The 18,956-nt window shown below is 29.2% G+C and overlaps 1 long non-coding RNA gene across 1 annotated transcript in view; it reads right to left on the bottom strand.

Annotated features, from left to right (window-relative positions):
- Positions 1–2,035: 2,035 nt before the first annotated feature.
- LOC139426948 (uncharacterized) overlaps positions 2,036–18,956 on the bottom strand; it is a 74,828-nt gene continuing 57,907 nt past the window's right edge. The window contains exon 3 of the long non-coding RNA XR_011638086.2: positions 2,036–2,639. This is a non-coding gene — a long non-coding RNA (uncharacterized LOC139426948). The remainder of the gene's footprint in view (positions 2,640–18,956) is intronic.

Raw genomic sequence — 18,956 nt, forward strand, 5'->3', positions numbered from 1 at the left:
GCCAATTGATTTATTTCATTTTAAGCAAATATGGAACTTTGGTATTTTTTAAACGTTTATAATATTTTGACGTTCTCTGCATTTTAGCAGAAATTGCGATATTTTGTTACAAGTTTTTTGTATTGTTTGCATTTCAAAGTAATTTTTCAGGTCTTTTTTTTTATTTTTCTGGTAATTATGAGTGTTTTTGTGGTCGATTCTGGTATTTTCTTGCAAATATGGGTATTTTTATACTAGTTATGGGTCAGGTTAGCTAACTCTAGTATGGTTATTTAATTCTTGATAGTTAATCCTTTTGAAAAAATTAACTCAGTAATAAAGATTAAAAGAATCGCTAGTGGCTTCACACAAGAACTATCAATGTAAAATCAATAAACAAATTATACACTCTTAAAAAACAAATATCTTTTTCAAAATCGGGAAACTTGTTCCTACCAACAAGACACTTAAAGTGCCTTTTTAAAAGACGTTTGCCAGTCTAAATGTTTTTTCTAAGGATAATTTGAGTAAGTGAAAAAGTGATTTCAATATATGGCTCACCTTTGGAACCTGTGGGAAACTTTAGGCGCAGAGGCTACAATTTTGAAATTGTACTATAAAATAAATGAAATTTTATTTTACAATTAAAAGTATACGTGATATATATTAGAGATAGGAGTAAGATGCTACAAAAAAATTTCAGCCACTCAGACTTAACCAGAAAATTAGGAAAAATCCTCAAAGCAAAGCCATTTTTGGCTCCCTACCTTAAGTTTTGATTCAATAAGTTGTTTCACTTTAATAAGTTATTAAATATGTCTAAATGTATTTTGTTTTCTATGTGTTTGTGCGCTTTCCTTTCATACAGTTAATCATTTTTTTTTTAAATAATATTTTCTCTTGAATATTCTCGCGCCACCCCTCTAGTGCGCTCGCGCCCCCCAAGGGGGCGCGCCCCACAGGTTGAGAATCACTGATCTAAACGAAAAGTGGAACTATCGCGAAATTTTAAAAACTTAAGATATATTCAAGGCCATAAATTTTGTAAATATTTAACTCTTACTTTTCTTGTGTTCGACTTAAAATTTGTTACGCTCAATATAATTCTTCTCTGATAAAGGAAAAAAAATTAAAATACTTTGATAGTTGATAGTTTAAGAATGTCAAATGCAAAACTAATTAATTCCTTATGAAGATAAAACAAATATTATTAGTTTAGTACGTTTTATTCATTATGACATTCAAACTGATTAAAGCAGATTTTCATGTTATTTCATGAATAATTAATTCAGCTGAAACTAAGTGATTCATTATTAGAAAGGAAGAATAAGAAATTATTTTGGCTCATAATGGAGTAAGGAATATATAGTATTTTTTAATACAAATCATAAGTTTAGTATTTTTCTTTAGTGACGTATTGAATTAGATATTAGTGCTATGCAGTTGCATGCTTCATAAGACAGCTATAGATAGGAAGTTAATAAATAAAAATTGAATATATCGATTAAAAGCTTACTGAAATGCACTCAAATATTAAGACTTGCTTTTTTTAAGCATTTATTATCCTGACAAAAAGTATTTTAAAAGTTGTAAGCTTTACTTTAGATGATAAGCTGTGTAAAAAATTTCCCGATTAAATTACAGCGTAAAGTACAGGCACTTCATCAGTATATCATCCGTAATAGCAAATATTTAGATATTAATACCATCCGTAACACCAAATATATCAGTATTACCAAAATATTTATTTTATCGTAAAATCCATTTTTACCGTAAGCTATCACACCGTAATTTTTAGAGTAATATTTATTTAATTAGAGTGATTCACTGATTCTCCGGTCATTATTACTGTGAAAATTACAGTGCATCATATTTTTCATTCCGTTACATGCTCCGGTAAAAATGTTTTTTTTTTTTTTTTTTTTTTTTTTTCGGTAAAAAGTGCCGGCATCCTGAGTGCCGGTACTATTTTCTGCAGATCCGGAAATTTTTACGGTGTAGAAAAAAAAAAAACATCAGAAAATTACAGTTGTTTAAATTTATAATATTTTTTCATTATAATTATACTTCCTCCTAAACTGTTAATTAATTTATACCAAGTATTTGCAGAAGAAGCTACAAACGGGACATGAGTTCAGTGTTTTATTTCTGAACATTGTTCTACTATGCCTTCGAGTAAAATCAACTATAATTAAAATTTGAATTCGAAGTACACACATAATAAAAAATGAAATTTCACTATTATTCAATAAAAGTTTATCTTGATAATGGCATATCATCCTTTCAAAATTTCCAATAAGCAAAGAGGTGAGTCCGTACTATTTTGTTTTACTCATAAATTCCCCACATACTGTCGGATGGGAAAAGCAAGTGCCTTTCCTAAATCTGACAATGTCAAGATCTCCTTGTTATATTAGCTAGTTGCCATGCATCATCTTGTGGTTGAGAATTTTTTCATAAAAAAAAGGAAGCTATAGATTTTTCTTTTGTCTCAAAAACCTGTCTGTTGTTAGTGAAAAATGATGAAACTATTGCCGATGGTAAGGGTGAAGTGTCTGATATATCCTTTTTCAACGAAGAAAATGAAGAGATCAATCATAACGGTAAACCCAACGTCTTAGAAAAATAGTCCGGTATGCAACACACTTGAGCAGTTGAGGCTGAAGGAAGACAGAATATTGATAGTTTAGAGAAATAAAAGGATTCATTCAAACTTAGATTTAAAAATTCCTTGCATGCTTTGCTTACGTCTCACACTTGCTACTTTATACACTTTATATATATATATACCTAACTCTCTCTTTATATATATATATATATATATATATATATATATACCTAACTCTCTCTTATATATATATATATATATATATATATATATATATATATATATATATATATATATATATATATATATATATATATATATATATATATATATATATATATATATATATATGTGTGTGTGTTCAAAGCTTTATGAAATTTTGAATCTCCTTACTAAGTACGTGATAAGATATTAAACCAATACAAATGTTAAAAATTTATAATCTTTTTGGATTTAACTAATATCATGACCTCAATTTTCTATCACTGTTAAAAAAATAAGAAATATTTTAAATGTTTATATCTACATTAATTGTACATTGATATAAAATTATATCTATTCAATGTCTTTGTTTCAAATCTATAATTAATAAGGTACAAATCATGAATAAACGTTTTCATTATTTTCTTACACATCATTAAATCACTGAATCGCGTGTTATAATTAAAACATTTTGTCTCCTCCAAGCTGAACACTAGCACACTGAACACTATACCCTATAAAAATCCGTTTAACGTTTAACTATAATAGAGAAATTTTGGTATAGCTTTTCTCTTACATTAACTTTATCACTAACCTTATTTCCTATACCTAAGTGATATTGCGATTTCTGGAGAAAATTTTGAGCATACGTTGTAAGGCTAAAATATAGCTTCAGTGTTAGAGGATATCATTACTCTTTGGAAGAACTCTCCCTAATATCGCTAATTTAAACAACAGCACAGTACAAATTATAAAAAAAATGTAGTGAACCGTCTCTACAGAGCTGGATAATTAAGTTTAATAAGTACGATAATCATTATCATGTTAAAGTTTAGAGAAATTTAAATATTACGGTACACAATTTTCTTTCATATTATGGTTCTTCGCTTTAACCATACTGCAATGCCAATGCTTTCAGAGAATACTGAAGAATAAGTTGCGCTGATTTCTTTCGTCTGATCTATTGCCGGAATTAAAACAAACATAAATATATAATTATCACTGCTCTCTATACCTCATAAAGTCATAAAATCACTTATTAACACTAAAAAGACGGCCTGAGCCAATTTAAAACCTCTTCTCCTTTATTGAACTTTAATACAAAAAATAGCTTACTGAAAGTAACGAGTATTTTTGAATTTTCATTAACTGACCAATATTAAGTGCCTATTTTATCATTCTTGTATTTGCCTTATATGGACGTATTGAACCTTTATGCCTAGAAAGACGGGAGGTAACAGAGAGACTTCTTAGGTATTTTGGTAGCTATCCCATTAATCCAAGTTGGTTTGGGAATAAGTAAATATAAGTTACTATAGTCACATTAAAAAAAGAGAGAGTATTTCAACATATCTTCAATCTATCTTCCAAGAAACTAATGCATAAGGATAAATGAAAAGTCAGTGTTCCTTTCAATAAAATATTTTCCTTAATTAAGTAGATAAAAATATCATAGAAATTTGATGAATAAATCTCGAACACATTTCTTATTAAATTAAATTTAATTATTTTTTTAAAAATTTTTGATATCCAACTGATAAACTCACAAACAGTTTGAAAATAGCCAGACTGATTCTTTAAGTCCTTCTAGGTATGCAGCAGTCTTAAATATTTCTAGTTTTAATTAGCTTTAAATTAATTCAAATATAAAATAATTATATTAATTAGTAAGTTTTAAGTACAGATAAAATAATATCAATGTCTTTTTCCTAAAATTCATCAAAACTTTTTAATCCAATAAAACGTAAAGTTTTCTTATGATAAAACTCAACATAAGATTTCTATCCAATTAGTGCTTACCTAATCTTTTCATGTACTTAGTTGACGTTCTTGTATGCTCATCAACAATAATCTTTTTATACAGTACTGGAATTCTGTATACTCATTTTTCTAAAAGGTTAGGAATTATGTAACATGCACAAGTTGAGAAAAGGCAATACAATTTTTTGATTATGTACTTAAATAATAAAATAGCTTTTGGAAAAGCTCGTTATATTGGAAAGATTTTCAAAGAATAGATAATAGCTTTAATTTTAAAAGAGTTTCCATTATAACATACGTTTATTCAGGGTGTATCTAACATATTTTCTAAATGACAAAAAGTGTTTTAGAACTTCCATTAGCAGAATAAATAAAATATACTTCCTTTAAATATTCCTAGTTTTCGTCGTACATATTTTCTTGAATTAAATCTTTGCTGATTTAAATCAAAATGGTGTCGTATGTTTGGAAAGCAAACAAAACATACTTTTAACGAACTAAAGTTGAAAATGCAAAGATAATTCATTAAATATGCATAGCATGAAGAGCATTAAGCAGATTGTAATTCTTATGTTTTCTTTGAATTAAAAATAATAAATTCTAGTTTGGCTGAAAATGTAATAGAATATTTTTAAGAAAAATCTGGAAATAAAGTGGGGAATTTTATTCGTATTTAAATATTTTAGGTTTACATAAATTTGCACTGCACTTTTGAATATTAAATTTAAATTTTAAATATCTAATTCACACGAATAAATAGTGTCGATTGAAGAAACATTTTCAAGTTTTAAATATTAGTTTTTCGTATTTGAACTGTTTAACTTTGAATAAATTCATATTATTGGTTTATAAATTGAAATTAAATTTTAAATATGTTACTTTAATAAATAAATATGCTTGTTAAACAAACACTAGGAAAGTTTTTTACAACATAAATTATTTAAAAATGACCAAAATTAGTTTAACTGGTGATAATTATATAACGTTTATCTTGTTTTATACACATGCTCTTATTTAGTGAATATTTCAAGAAGTCAAAGCAGATATCAATCTAATAAAATTAAAAGTTCGGAAAAGTACAATAATACTAAAGATTTCCAAATTGTTTATGAGTTTTTAAAAAGGTGCTTTTTGATGGAAGACAATACACTGAGGGGGAAAATATGGTTCAAGCAACCAGAATATGGTAAAATTTATAGTGTTTCTGACTCTGTAAAAACACCAGAAAACTCGGTAATATTTACAAAAGCACTATAATATTGATTTTGGTAATTTTGACAATAAAATAGGGTTTTATAGCATGTGATAAAATTTGATAACAGTTGTAAAAGTATGAAATTTTATCTTGAATTTATAGAACATGGAATAGAGACCATTTATTCGATTATATTTGCTTTTCAGTTTCTACTAAATGTGTAGTATTAAGAACTACAATTTCGAAATTTAATATTTCTGGTAAATCGTAACCATGTGATTAGAAAAGTTACCATTGAAAAGGTTTAAATACAGTTTATTTTAGTTTTTATAAATTTCACTACAATACAGTACAGCAATTGTAGCAGAATTACTTAATCAGCAAACGAATTTCATGTAGGCAGTAATATATTTTTTATCATATCTATATTTTTTTGTTTGTTATTATGCGTAAATTTCAAAGAAAGAAAAGAAAAAAAAAGAAACTTGTAAATTAATTTTATGGAAACAGCACAGCAAAACTGTTATGTGTAAAATTATCTTTCGAAAAACCGTGTTTTATCATAACATTGTCTCAAGATCTTCAGGAAACACATTAATTGAAAAAATATGCGTGTTCAATGTAAATGAAGTAAAATATTTAACAGAAGCATTTAACGAATGAATTATTGCGGCTCTAATATTTTATTTTAAGCATGGAAACATAGTTGATTAAGATGACTATATTTATAAATGTAATTAAATGAATTCACATTTTTAAATAAATAAATCAACATACATCACTTATCTGTATTGTGTGTTAATTAATAGAGCACAGTGCGAAAAGGAAAAAAAAAGATATCCCTCCAATTAACTTTCATTCTAATGATCAGAATTTTACTTTCTGAATGTCAATGTTAATGGTTCCTGGAGGTCACTTGAAATATATTAATTAATTACTGCGAACTGTTAATTAAGTTACGAAATCAGACAGAAAGCCATATTTTCTCTGAAAAAAACAAGTTTTTTTTTTTGCACATTTGGATTCCAGACCTCAAAATAGGGGGATAGACAAAATTTCAATCGGAACATGAATTGGGGAAGGGGGACTAAGAAGTTGTATACATTTGGTAAAAGTTCCAACAAAACAACCTAGCAAAGTCGGGCGCCGCAAATCAGTATTTTAAAATAACCATAAGCAAATTCAATAGAGTAATATCTAATTTTACTCCGTTGCCTAGTAGCCAAGTTCAGATAATAAAAAAATGAAATAATGTTCGGTGATTATCAGAGAGGTTTATTTATTAATAGTTAATTGAAAATATCTTGAAGTTTCAAGGCAATAGGCATTTTTTGAGCTAACTTATGACCAAAAAGAAAAGACTTTTTTTTCTTCTTTTTTCTCTTTTTAATATCTTCTGAAAAGAAAATTTGAATCAATTAATTATTTACGATTAATAATTAATTTTCCACACTTTTGGAATGTGATCACATGAACTTTTCAGCCAACATTATTTATGTTTTATGAGTTGTTTTTACTAGAATTATGCAAAGATTTCATACTAAAATCGAATTTACAAAACTTACTCTAATTACATATCAAGTCTTTGAGATAATAATTTTTACAGCTTTGATCGAGTCTCCTAGGTAAGAAAATGTAAAGAAAAAAAGTGCCTGAAAAATGTGCAGGGTAAGGTAAGTTCATGAATGTTAGGTGGCATTTTAAAAACATTGAAATATGGTATTTTTAGGAATAACGTGTTGTAACAATCTCCTGTATATTGTAGGATTCATTTTTTTTTTAAATCGCTTCATTTGACCAAATATTTAAGTCATATGTTTTTTTTTACTAAGATGATTTCCAAATTGCATCCTGATGTTTCGATACATTAGGAAACTTATTTTCGAAATTTCACCATAAAATGTCTCTCAACATGTTCTTTAATTACGATCAGCTACATTATCACCAAATATCGCTATTATAATCTCATTGTTTTTTCCTTAGCTTGCTAATTAGCATTTGTTGTTTAATAAATAAAGGCATTTCTTGATAGCAAATTATAATATCTTGTGAATTGTGCTAAGGTTTGAAAACAGTTATAACAAAAGTAAATTTTTACAACAACTTATTTTAAAGGATTATCTTTCTTAAAGGTGTAATATATAAGTTTAAACCTCAAAATGAAATTGTGGTTCGAATTTGTTCATTTAAAAAACAAATCAAACAATTGTGGTTTTCTGTGTAACACTTTCATGTATTTGCTTTTCACAAATGAAACAAACAAGAAGCAATAAAGTATAGAAATAAATAATTTGTTTGCTCATTCTCAAAGAAAAAGAGTGAATTTAATTAATAAGATCTGATAAAATAAGAAAAACAACTTAAGAATTATTTAAAATGAGTGTCAATTAAAAAAAAAAGCTGTAAGAAATTATTAATATTAAAAAGAATATATTAGTACATAATTGGAAAAAATCTATGTGGTAGCTTAAGGAACAAGAAAAAAAATATAAAGAAATAATTGATTGAATAGTTCTGTGAATCCCATGGGGTCAGGTAATTAAAGTTCAAATTTAAAGTTAAGATGTTAGGATGATATATAAGATTCTGATCTATGTTCCACTCTATGCTAGTCATCTTTATACTCATTGCAGTGAATTTTAAAGCATCAACAATATTGCAAGTTAATCGTCATTGATGTCACAAGAGCTTGGTTCAACACGATATAAATATTCCTTCAACGTAACTAGTACCTTCGTTTTTTATTTTTATTGTTTAGTTATTTGGGTATTTTTATTTACGTTGCACTAGAGCTGCTGCACAATGGGTTATTGGCTTCGGTCTGGGAAACATTCCCAATATTGATCCGAAGACATGCCATCAAAATTTTGATCCACATCAGAGAAATGGCTCCTCCACTTTGGCTGCACGGCGACTTGCTTTCGAAGTCGAGCACTTTACGGTTGAACAGTTTAACGAAAACAGGCACCGCTCACCCTCGTTCCCTACGTAGGCTGATCAAAGTGGTTACCCACCCGTTTACTAACTGCAGCGAGAGGAGCTTGACTTCTGTGTTCTACTGGTGAACAATGTGTTTACGATAAGTCCACTGTGGAGCAACATATATGTTGTATACATAATATAAATGTTGTATACAACAACAATGCATGTATTTGAGTTTTTTTTTCCATGTACCTAAACGCCTTGATTCTCTTAACTAAACGCAGTCCGAGAAATGCCAAGATCTAATAACCCCATCCCAGTATTCTTCCCTTTACTCTCTAGGGAGCATGAGCAGATTGTCCCAGTTTGGTTGGTCTACAGAACGCGGAACCCCCAGTGTTTAGTTCTTAAGCATGCTTGTGATTCTCTTTTTATGGACCCACTGAAGGAATAAAAGTCAGCTTTTTCTGGTCTGAGGATAGAACTAATAACCTGTGAAGTTGTTGTGAGGTGAATATAAGTAAAAAGCTACCCCTGACATAGAGAATGAGGTTATGTTTTGCACCAAAAAAACACATAATTAATGAATCTCAATTATCAACCTCATTTACATGCAAAACTCCCCACTCGGATACCCGGTTACAGTTTACCTTTTCTAAGTTAAACGTTCTAAGATACACTACGCAAAACTTTATAGTTCTTTGTTACAAAATAAATTCCTCACCATTTATTTTATATTTTGAGGTACCTTGTGTAACTCCCGGTGGCTGAGTGGTAGAGCTTCGCGCTCCCGTGCCACCGGTCCTGGGTTCGATCCTCAGACAGGGCAAGATTGACTCAACCTTTCATCCCTTCAGTGGGTCGATAAATTAGTACCAAGCATGCTTGCGAACTAGACACTGGGAGTTTCGCGTTCGGCTGACCACCAAACCCGAACATCTGCTCTTGCAGCCCGGAGTCTAAGGTCAAGAAAACTGAGATGGGCACAGTAGCTATGGCTGTCGTGCCACTGTGTTTAGTTTAGTTTGAGGTACCTTATGTGGTTGTGTATTTTAATTTTTTGTATTTTTAAGTGCATAAATAAATAAAAGTAAAAGTAGCGCATAAAAAGTGAAAAGTAAAAATTCATAAAAGTTATGAATAAAAAAGAAAGATTTTAAACTTTAGTAAAAGATGCATTATATAAATGTTATGTGCATGTACATGAAGCATAAAAACAATGTAAAATGAAAAATATTATATATCAGAGATTACAAAGTACAACAAGAGTTAACCTTAATGGTTAAAAAGTTTAAAATATATGACTGGTCGTTTCAAACTCGAAAAGACAAAAATACAGAATAAAAGGTCTTAAGTCTTCTGTTAGACGAGTTTCCAAATCTCTTTCTTTTTGGAAATGTTTCTCCAGGGAACAAAAAGAAAATCTTTACTTCTTAGAAGTTCTTTTGAAAAACATTGATTTATTTGAAATTTGATCTTCAGTTCTTATTTTAAATCTCAAGAAAAATAATTTATATGCCTAACTTAAAAATGGAATATATCTAGCACATAGCTACCTTCGTTTCTTAAAAACAAAATTGATATGCTTTAAGCTTTTATTTTCATACTTTTGAGATTTAATTGTTAAAAGAAACTTAATGCATATCACAGCAATTGATATTTGTTTTTAAAAAAATCATTGTTAAAAATAAATTTGCGAGTAATTAAAATATAGTCATGAACAAACAATATTTGTACCTATTGTATAAAAATTGTTAATAAATATTTCCCTTAACAACGAACATGTATTCTTCTTCTTCTTCTCATTGGCACGACAGTCCAGGATGGGCCTTGACCTTCTCAACAGGCCTATGCCAAGACATTCTTCCCTTAGCCAAGGTTCTCCAGTTTATTATCCTTAAAACTTGTAGATCCTTTTCAAGGTAGTCTAAAAATCTTAGGTTTGGCCGTCCTCTTTTTCTTGTACCTGTTGGTGTGGCGCTGAAACCTTTTTTGGTTGTCCTGCTACCCTCCATTGTTATAATGTGGCCTACCCATTTAATCCTTTGAATTTTGATAAATTTAATGACATCAGGTTCTTTATATGCTTTGTAAAGTTCCGTGTTTGATCTTCTAAACCTGATACAGCTTTTACTTATTTCACGAAAAATACTTCAAAGTATTTTTCTCTCAAATCTAGTTATCACATTTTCTTCTCCACGGGTCATTGGCCAGATCTCAACATGCGTATTTAAGCACTGATCTTATAAGACATTTATAGAGTAACACTTTTGTTTTTCTTTTTATTAGGCTTAACTTAAGATATTTCCTTAGACCATAAAAACACTTATTGGCCATCGTGATTCTCGTGTGTATTTCTTGTGTAGCGTCGTTTTTGTTGCTAATCTTAGACCCCAAATAGGTGAAGCTATCAACGGCTTCGAATTTGTATGCTCCAATTTCAAACTGTGTTTCTTCATAGCCAGCTTAACGAACATGTATTACGCAGTCAAAAAAAATCCATGAGAAAATACGGATAAAGGCTGACAGCAAAAACTCCAGACAGAATCCATAAAAACTGTTAAAAATTGCAATTTAATAATTATGATTCACCTGTTATTTTATATTGTTTGCCAAGGTAGGTTGAGCCTGTATTGTTCATACAATACCGAGTGTTACGTAATTGAGCAATAACAAAAGAATGGATACCGTCCATAAAGTGAAAATCGAAATCAACTACCAAAATTTTGTGACGAACGGCATAATTCTGATAATGTGGTCAGCATTATCAGAATTACAGGCCACCTTTCTTCTCTACATAAGCTGGTACCTAATGATTTTATTCCGGGAGGGCTTCAAGTTGCCACCGAGTACTTCGGATTTAAATAATGCAAGCCGATCTCAATTATAAATGCAGATAATAGCATGTACAGTGCATCGAAAGAAACGAATCACCAGGAATAACTTTTGATATAATGATCAGATCTTCACGTTCTAGTACTCAATCTTAAAGGTTAGAGAGGATTTCCTAAAATATGCTAATTATTTAGTGCGGGCTATATTTTAAGTTACGATATCAGGCACAAAAACGTACTTTCTCTGAATAAACATACCTTTATTTTGCCGGATTTGGATTCTTGACTCCCAAAAGTAGCCGCAATCTGGGAAATATGGTCTCCATAGTTTGATCAAGAGAGTGATCCAAAGATTGTACCATCTAATGTTAATTTGATTTTTTGTCTATTTCGCCATATCTCGAAATTTTTTTAAGTGAATTGAAACGTTTTAGCACGCAATTATAAAACTCATTTTTCCAAAGAAATTTTCATGCGAAAAACAAATTTTAGTAAATATTTACGACTTTTTTATTATTTTACAATCAAAAACTTCTGAGATTCAAGGTATATAAATTTGTACGTAATTTCAAAGTATCAAATTTTGCATGTCAGGATATAAAATTTGAGAAAAATTAGTTGTATTGTTTCTGAGAAATCAAAATTTTAATGTACGACTTTTTTTAAATTTGATTTCGCTGGATCTATTCTACCAATTTTGCTAAAATTTTGCATTTTGCCATATAAATTAATGAGGTAAAATTTGTTAAAAAATTTAATACCTTATAAGTAAAAAAAATTACACTGTTACTAACTAAAATAATAAATATTTACTAAAATTTATATTTTGCATGGATTTATTTTTGGGAAAATGACTTTTATAATTCTGTAAAAAGATTCATCAATACGATTAAAATGTTTTCGAATTATGACGAAATACGCAATTAATTAAACTAACATTAGGGGTTCCAAACTTTGGATCTCTCTCTTGACCAAACTATGGGGACCCTGTTTCTCTGATTGCGGCTACCCCCTTAACTTTGGGAGTCAAAAATCCGAATTTGTCGAGAAAAAAGTGTGTTTATTCAGTGAAACTACGCTTGTGCGTCTAATATCGTAGCTTAAAATATCGTCTGCACTAATTAATTATAATATTTGAGGTCACGCCTTAGAAAAATTGAGATCAAGAGCGTGAAGATTGAGTTCTGGAACTTGAAAATCCTATCAGAAGATCAAAAGTTATTCAGAGTGGTTCATTTTTTGACGTATTGTACAAATACAAATTGAGATAAAACCGTTTGCCAATTATAACTGACAGACATTAAGGAAACATCATCATGGAAATATTTGATTGTGTTTTAACATGCATAATGCATAGCTAATATGCTAATCTTTTTCATTCAAAACATATGTTGATGCATTTTTTTTCAGAAAAGTAGATGCTGTTTTTGGCTTTCAAACATAGTTAATCAATACTAAATTTCTTAAATGTTGATTGATAACATTAGATGGAAAAAGCTAAAATGACGTCTTGGGTGACACTATAAGAATCCAATTCATTAAACCTAGTTCTAAACAGAAAAAATTTATTTTAAGTTCAAAACTTTACCTTAGTATCTTTTTTTTGACGGTGTAAATTTAATGAATAAAACATAGTTTTCAAACATAGTTAATCGATACCAAATTTCTGAAATGTTGATTGATAACATTAGATAGATAAAGCTAAAATGAGGTGTTGAATGACTCTCTAAGAATCCAATTCATAAAACCTAGTTCTAAACCGAAAAATTTCATTTTAGGTTTAAAACTTTACCTTATTTTCTTTTTTTTTTTTGACGGTGTAAATTTATTGAATTAAACATAGTTTTCAAACATAGTTAATCAATACTAAATTTCTTAAATGCTGATTGATAACATTAGATGGAAAAAGCTAAAATGACGTCTTGGGTAACACTATAAGAATCCAATTCATTAAACCTAGTTCTAAACAGAAAAAAATTATTTTAAGTTCAAAACTTTACCTTAGTATCTTTTTTTTGACGGTGTAAATTTAATGAATAAAACATAGTTTTCAAACATAGTTAATCGATACTAAATTTCTGAAATGTTGATTGATAACATTAGATAGATAAAGCTAAAATGAGGTGTTGAATGACTCTCTAAGAATCCAATTCCTAAAACCTAGTTCTAAACCGAAAAATTTTATTTTAGGTTTAAAACTTTACCTTAGTTTCTCAATTTTGACGGTGCTAATTTAATGAATTATCTCCAATGAGTTAATAGAGTTTGATTGTTTTAGCTTTAGTAATGGCGTTGCTATCATTACGTTACTCAGCATTGTATTTTCATTAAGGTTTTCTTTAAACAATGGTTAGAGCAATTAGTGGGTTTTAATTATTCTAGTTTATGCTAAAATTTGCCATCTCGGTTTCAACATGTTCGACGATAGTTGCAACATGTTTCGAAAATACGGCTTAATACTTTGCAAGCAGCCTTCTAATGTTTCGTTGCTGATTTTCAAAAAGCTATAGTATGTCACTTTAAAAAAATCTAAATCTAATCTATCTGAAATGAACTGAAAATTACAAATGAAAAATTAATATTAGCAGTGTCGTGGAAAATTAGAATGAAACATTGATAACAAATGTGCAAGTCTTAATTCTGAAAGACGGTAACGGTCAAGAGTTAGGTCAATGGACAACCTTACATTGATAGCTGGAAATCTCGAAAAGCAAAATTGTGCTTTTTTTTTTACTAATTTTTTTATTAAATGTTTAGTCAAAGCCTTTGTTTGACAGCATTTTTAAATTTGCAATCATTTTTCCACACATTCTGTTGCAATGCAGTCTCTGCAATTATTTCTGTTGCTAAGCGTCTGCAATTAATTTCTTTAGTTAGGGGTTTGCAATGCTCTCAATATGGACTGCTTATGGGGATTTTTGAAATATTATTGTTATATTCTACCTATGGATGTATTCAATTTTAGCACGAAAATTGAAAAAGAATTTATGTTTTAATAGATGACCCTACTAATTACAATTTCAGATTAATTCATATTTTAAAATATCTGTCTCGGCAATGAACGAAGCAAAGTTGGTTCGTAAATTTAATCATACACCATTGTGTGGCAATCTGATTGGTGAGTGTCAGAAAGCATAAAAAAGTTAATTAATAATCACTATTTTAACGCAGAAAATAAACTGTTCTTTCATTACGTCAATGACAGGCTTTCATTTGAAGGTATTTAACAATGAAAAAACAGCTTTGTCGTAGATTTAAGGATCACGTGCGTATAAACGGACTATATATTTAAAAACATTATAATGCACTTCAGTTATACAATAAAGTAAATTTAACCATTAAACATGAAGTGTTACTTGTCCGCAATACTATTCAGCAAATGAACGTCAAATAAAAAAAAAATTGACAGCGTAAACCTTGAACTAAAAAATCTATAATAACATTACCAAAAATGAACCTCATAAATACTATTATTTTGAATAAGCATATGAAATATTATCAATGAAATAATTTCAATGAAATAATAATAATAACAACTCAATAAAATTGTTTTAAACTGGAATTTTGAAACATGGGTTGAGTCTTTAATTTTAAATTATTGACAGTTGATTAATAAAAAAAATCATTCGATCCCTTAAAAATTAAAATTTTTTAATAAATAAATTTAATCTACCAATAGTTTTCATTATAAAACAAGAAAAATAAGTCATGGAATGCACAAAAATATTAATATCTATTGTTATTAATATTTCCATTAATAGAAAAAGTAAATTAAAACATGAATTAAAAGTGCTAATGCAGCATAACTGAAAGCAAAACTTATATTTTACCTTGAATGAAGTGAGCATACTTTTTTTAAAAAAAAGCACTTGTAATAAGAAATATTTTGGTTTTATTAAACAGACTCTAAAATATAGTATGATAAATTCAGTTACACTTATAAGTTTCTTTTGCCATTGCTGATCTTAAAAAAATAGATTTAAATATAATGGAGTTATATTTCAATCCATTCTCCATAAATGATTGAAACATTCTCCGAAATAATACTCTCACTTTGGTGATTCGGTAATCCTCAAGGTATATTTCGTTAATTTTGAAAATTATTTCGTCACAAAATCACGTGGTTTGTGATGAAACCGGAACTTTCAAACATATGACAAAAATATTTATTTAATTCCAAAGCTCATCGTAGTGCATTGTGGTACATTGCTAACAAGACTACCAAACTAGGATGAAGACAAGACAATCAAAAATAAAGTGACGAAATAAGCGGAAAGGACTGATTGGTGGTCAAGAAATCAGCTTCCTGCCAAGAAAGTACCGGGTTCAAAGCCCGCTTCGAGCATGGGTGTAATTTTTGACCCCCTGTTCTGTCTTTCTATAGTTGTTAAGTTAAGGTGACATTGCTTCGGATGGTGCATTATGAGAAAGTAAGTATTAGAAAAGTTAGATACACAAGGTTGCACACGTTTCTTCCTTTTTTTTAAAAAATAAAAGAGAATGGAGAAATATTTCTTCACTGTTGACGAAATACGTTTCATTGAGAAAAAAGTGACTATTATTATTTCGTCCTTTTGACGAAATGTTCGCTCAGAGAATATAACAAGAAGCGGAATAGTCAAAAACGATGAAAGTTTCATGAAATTTGAGCATCTATATCTTACAGTCCAAGTTAAATATTTACATATAAGAACATTTGCTTCTATTTAATCTATTCATAAATTACTTGTGTTTAATCTAGTAATAAATCATTAATTTAAAAAAAAATTACTTGTTACTTTAGAGAAAAAATAGATAGATAAAATTTTTCTTTGTGGTATAATTTTCAGAAATAGATGAAGTGTTTATTGTTTCGCTAAATATGCATAAACACTTCCCTAACTGAATCTCATTATCTAGTTAATGATTTCGAATAAGTTTAAAGCTTCTATTTAGAAATGTTTACTTGGGGGATTTCAGTCATTAAAGGTAAAAATGTAATAATATAGGCTTTAAGTGTTTTACAATCATTAATCAATTCGGTTGAACAATAGTTGCTTTGTAATACTATTCAGGAGGAATATAATCAATCACCTCAAATAGGCAACTTGTTTATTTGGCGGGAATTGAAGAGAAAACATAGAGCTTCGATTTGTAAATGTAAGTTTTTTCATTTACTTATTTATTTATTTTCACTTTCATTTATGCTTTAAAGGATAATAAAATAAAATGTTGCATATTAATCCTTTGATTTCTTTGAATAGTTCATCCATGTTTGATGTGCAAATAATTTAACTTGAATAACTTAGACTTTGAAGGGATATTTTTAAACATTTTTGACTTAATTTATACGCAAACTTTTCTGAAAAAAATATCTTCTGTTTCAACAGAAAACTTTGGAAACAGTATATACTAAGCATTTCGAATCATTATCTCGAGTGACCAATTTTGTACTTTAAATAGGATGAATAGTTTCATAAAATTTGTTTTTAAATAAGTGTTATTTTTTTATTCATTAAATTTTATGAATATAAAATGTACTAACATGAACGTGTGCATCATTTGCAGAAATATGCGTCCGTTTGCTTAACTTGTTGACACTTTTTCCTTAATTGTTTGACTTTTTTTTGACAGCTGAGCATTAAAGTCTACCACTTCGATTGGACCTTACGAAAACACGTCGAATTTTACTTTTTAAAAAAAATGAAATCACCTGCGGCTGAAAAAGTCATGCAAAAGTCAAGGTACCAAATATTTATCTAGTATTTCCTTTCTCCCATGATATGTGAATTTAACCATAATTTCACCGTATTTTGATAGTTTTAACAGTGTTATTGTAAAGTTACGCAAATGCTGATACTAACTTCAACAATAAGAATAAATTTCAGTTCATTTAAATCTTAATTTCATTCAGAAAATCTAACCGATGATTTCAGCTCTCAATAGAAAATTAAATTTTTATAACTAATTTAAGTTTGAAACATTTTTGTCCAAAGCATTTTTGGAATTCACTTTGCTCTTAAAAATATCGCATTCAAAAATTTTAATTCTAAACATATCCCCTCAATTTATGCCATTGTTGTTAAAGTAATCTGTTCCTCCGAAAATTTAACGAATAATGTCGTTTTTTTTTAATAGAACAACTGCGACTTATAAATTACCGCAATTTAGTGAGATTTCATCGTGAAACCTTCGTTAGTACTATCAGTTCGTTAGTACAATCAATTTTCCAACACTTCAATACTTGAAACATTGAAACATGTAAACATGAAAACTTAACGAGTCATAAAATATTTAAAACGCTTTAAACCTTTGAAGTAAGTTCTTAATTTGTTCTGGAAATCAGAGAAATGTAAAACAGTGAAGAGTTTCGTTTTTCTAGATTTCACCTGCTAACATGCTTCTTGTTTCAGTTGTTTTATTTCAATTTATAACAGTAGGTAAACAGCCCACCCAATTTTTCGGGTTTACGGCTACTAATGTTCAATTTCATAGCCTTGAAATTTTGAGCTCAATCCAGAAGACAAGGGAAAACTTGGATCAAATATTGGGAAAAATTTTGCCTTCGTGGAGGGCTTTTTGAGAAAATTAACTCGCATTTGCGTTGTATGGTGATGAAAACCATGAAAACCTTGCACGGTTGGCAAGGAGACTCTAACCCAAGATCCGCCTATAACCTGAAGATATTTTACGTCAGCACCATGGTCGGTGCGAGCCGGGTGCGGAATTCGAATCGACCAGCTATCGCTGGGATTGAACCCGGGTCATATCATTGGGAGGCTAGCGCTCTATTCCTTGAGCCACCAAGGTGTTGATGCTTTTGAATCATTAAGTATACTTTATACGATTAATGTAATGAACAGTGAATGCAAAATTAGTTTTAAAAAAAACAGCTACATCATGCACAAAAAACATCATCTTAGTTAATGACATCATCTTAGTGAGTTCAGTTTAAATCGATGAAATAGAATATTGAGCTGACTCATTTTTTGAAATGCGCCTAAACTATGACGTGCAGAAAGTTGACAGACCACTGGAGATAGTTTACAAACCACGAAAAAAAAACACGATGAAGATCAGTGGTCCAGTTCCTGATCCATTATCTAAGCATTATCATATATGCACACGCTGCGTATATATTACTATTTTATATACATAGCGATGCAGATTCAATTCGAAAATTTGTGGCATACTTTCATCTCATTGTTTTTTTAATTCTTGCTTCTGTTATCAGTATCATGTGGCATAATAATACAAAATAGAACTCATAATATTACAGGGGAAAATATTATCTGCCTTAGTTGCATTTTGTAATATGAGAAGAAGAAAATTAATAACATGGAATGTTAGTTTGTCAGTAATTACACAATATTCCTACAGCCATTTATTATTAGACATATTTTAGATTGCTGTTGCGTTTTATGAGTTCCATGGGCGTATATTTAATTATAACAAGCAGTACTGAAACTATTACTTA

Source organism: Parasteatoda tepidariorum, chromosome 3, assembly GCF_982258835.1.
Source record: "Parasteatoda tepidariorum strain Cologne lab strain chromosome 3, Ptep-v5.0, whole genome shotgun sequence".
Taxonomy (NCBI): Eukaryota; Metazoa; Arthropoda; class Arachnida; order Araneae; family Theridiidae; genus Parasteatoda; species Parasteatoda tepidariorum.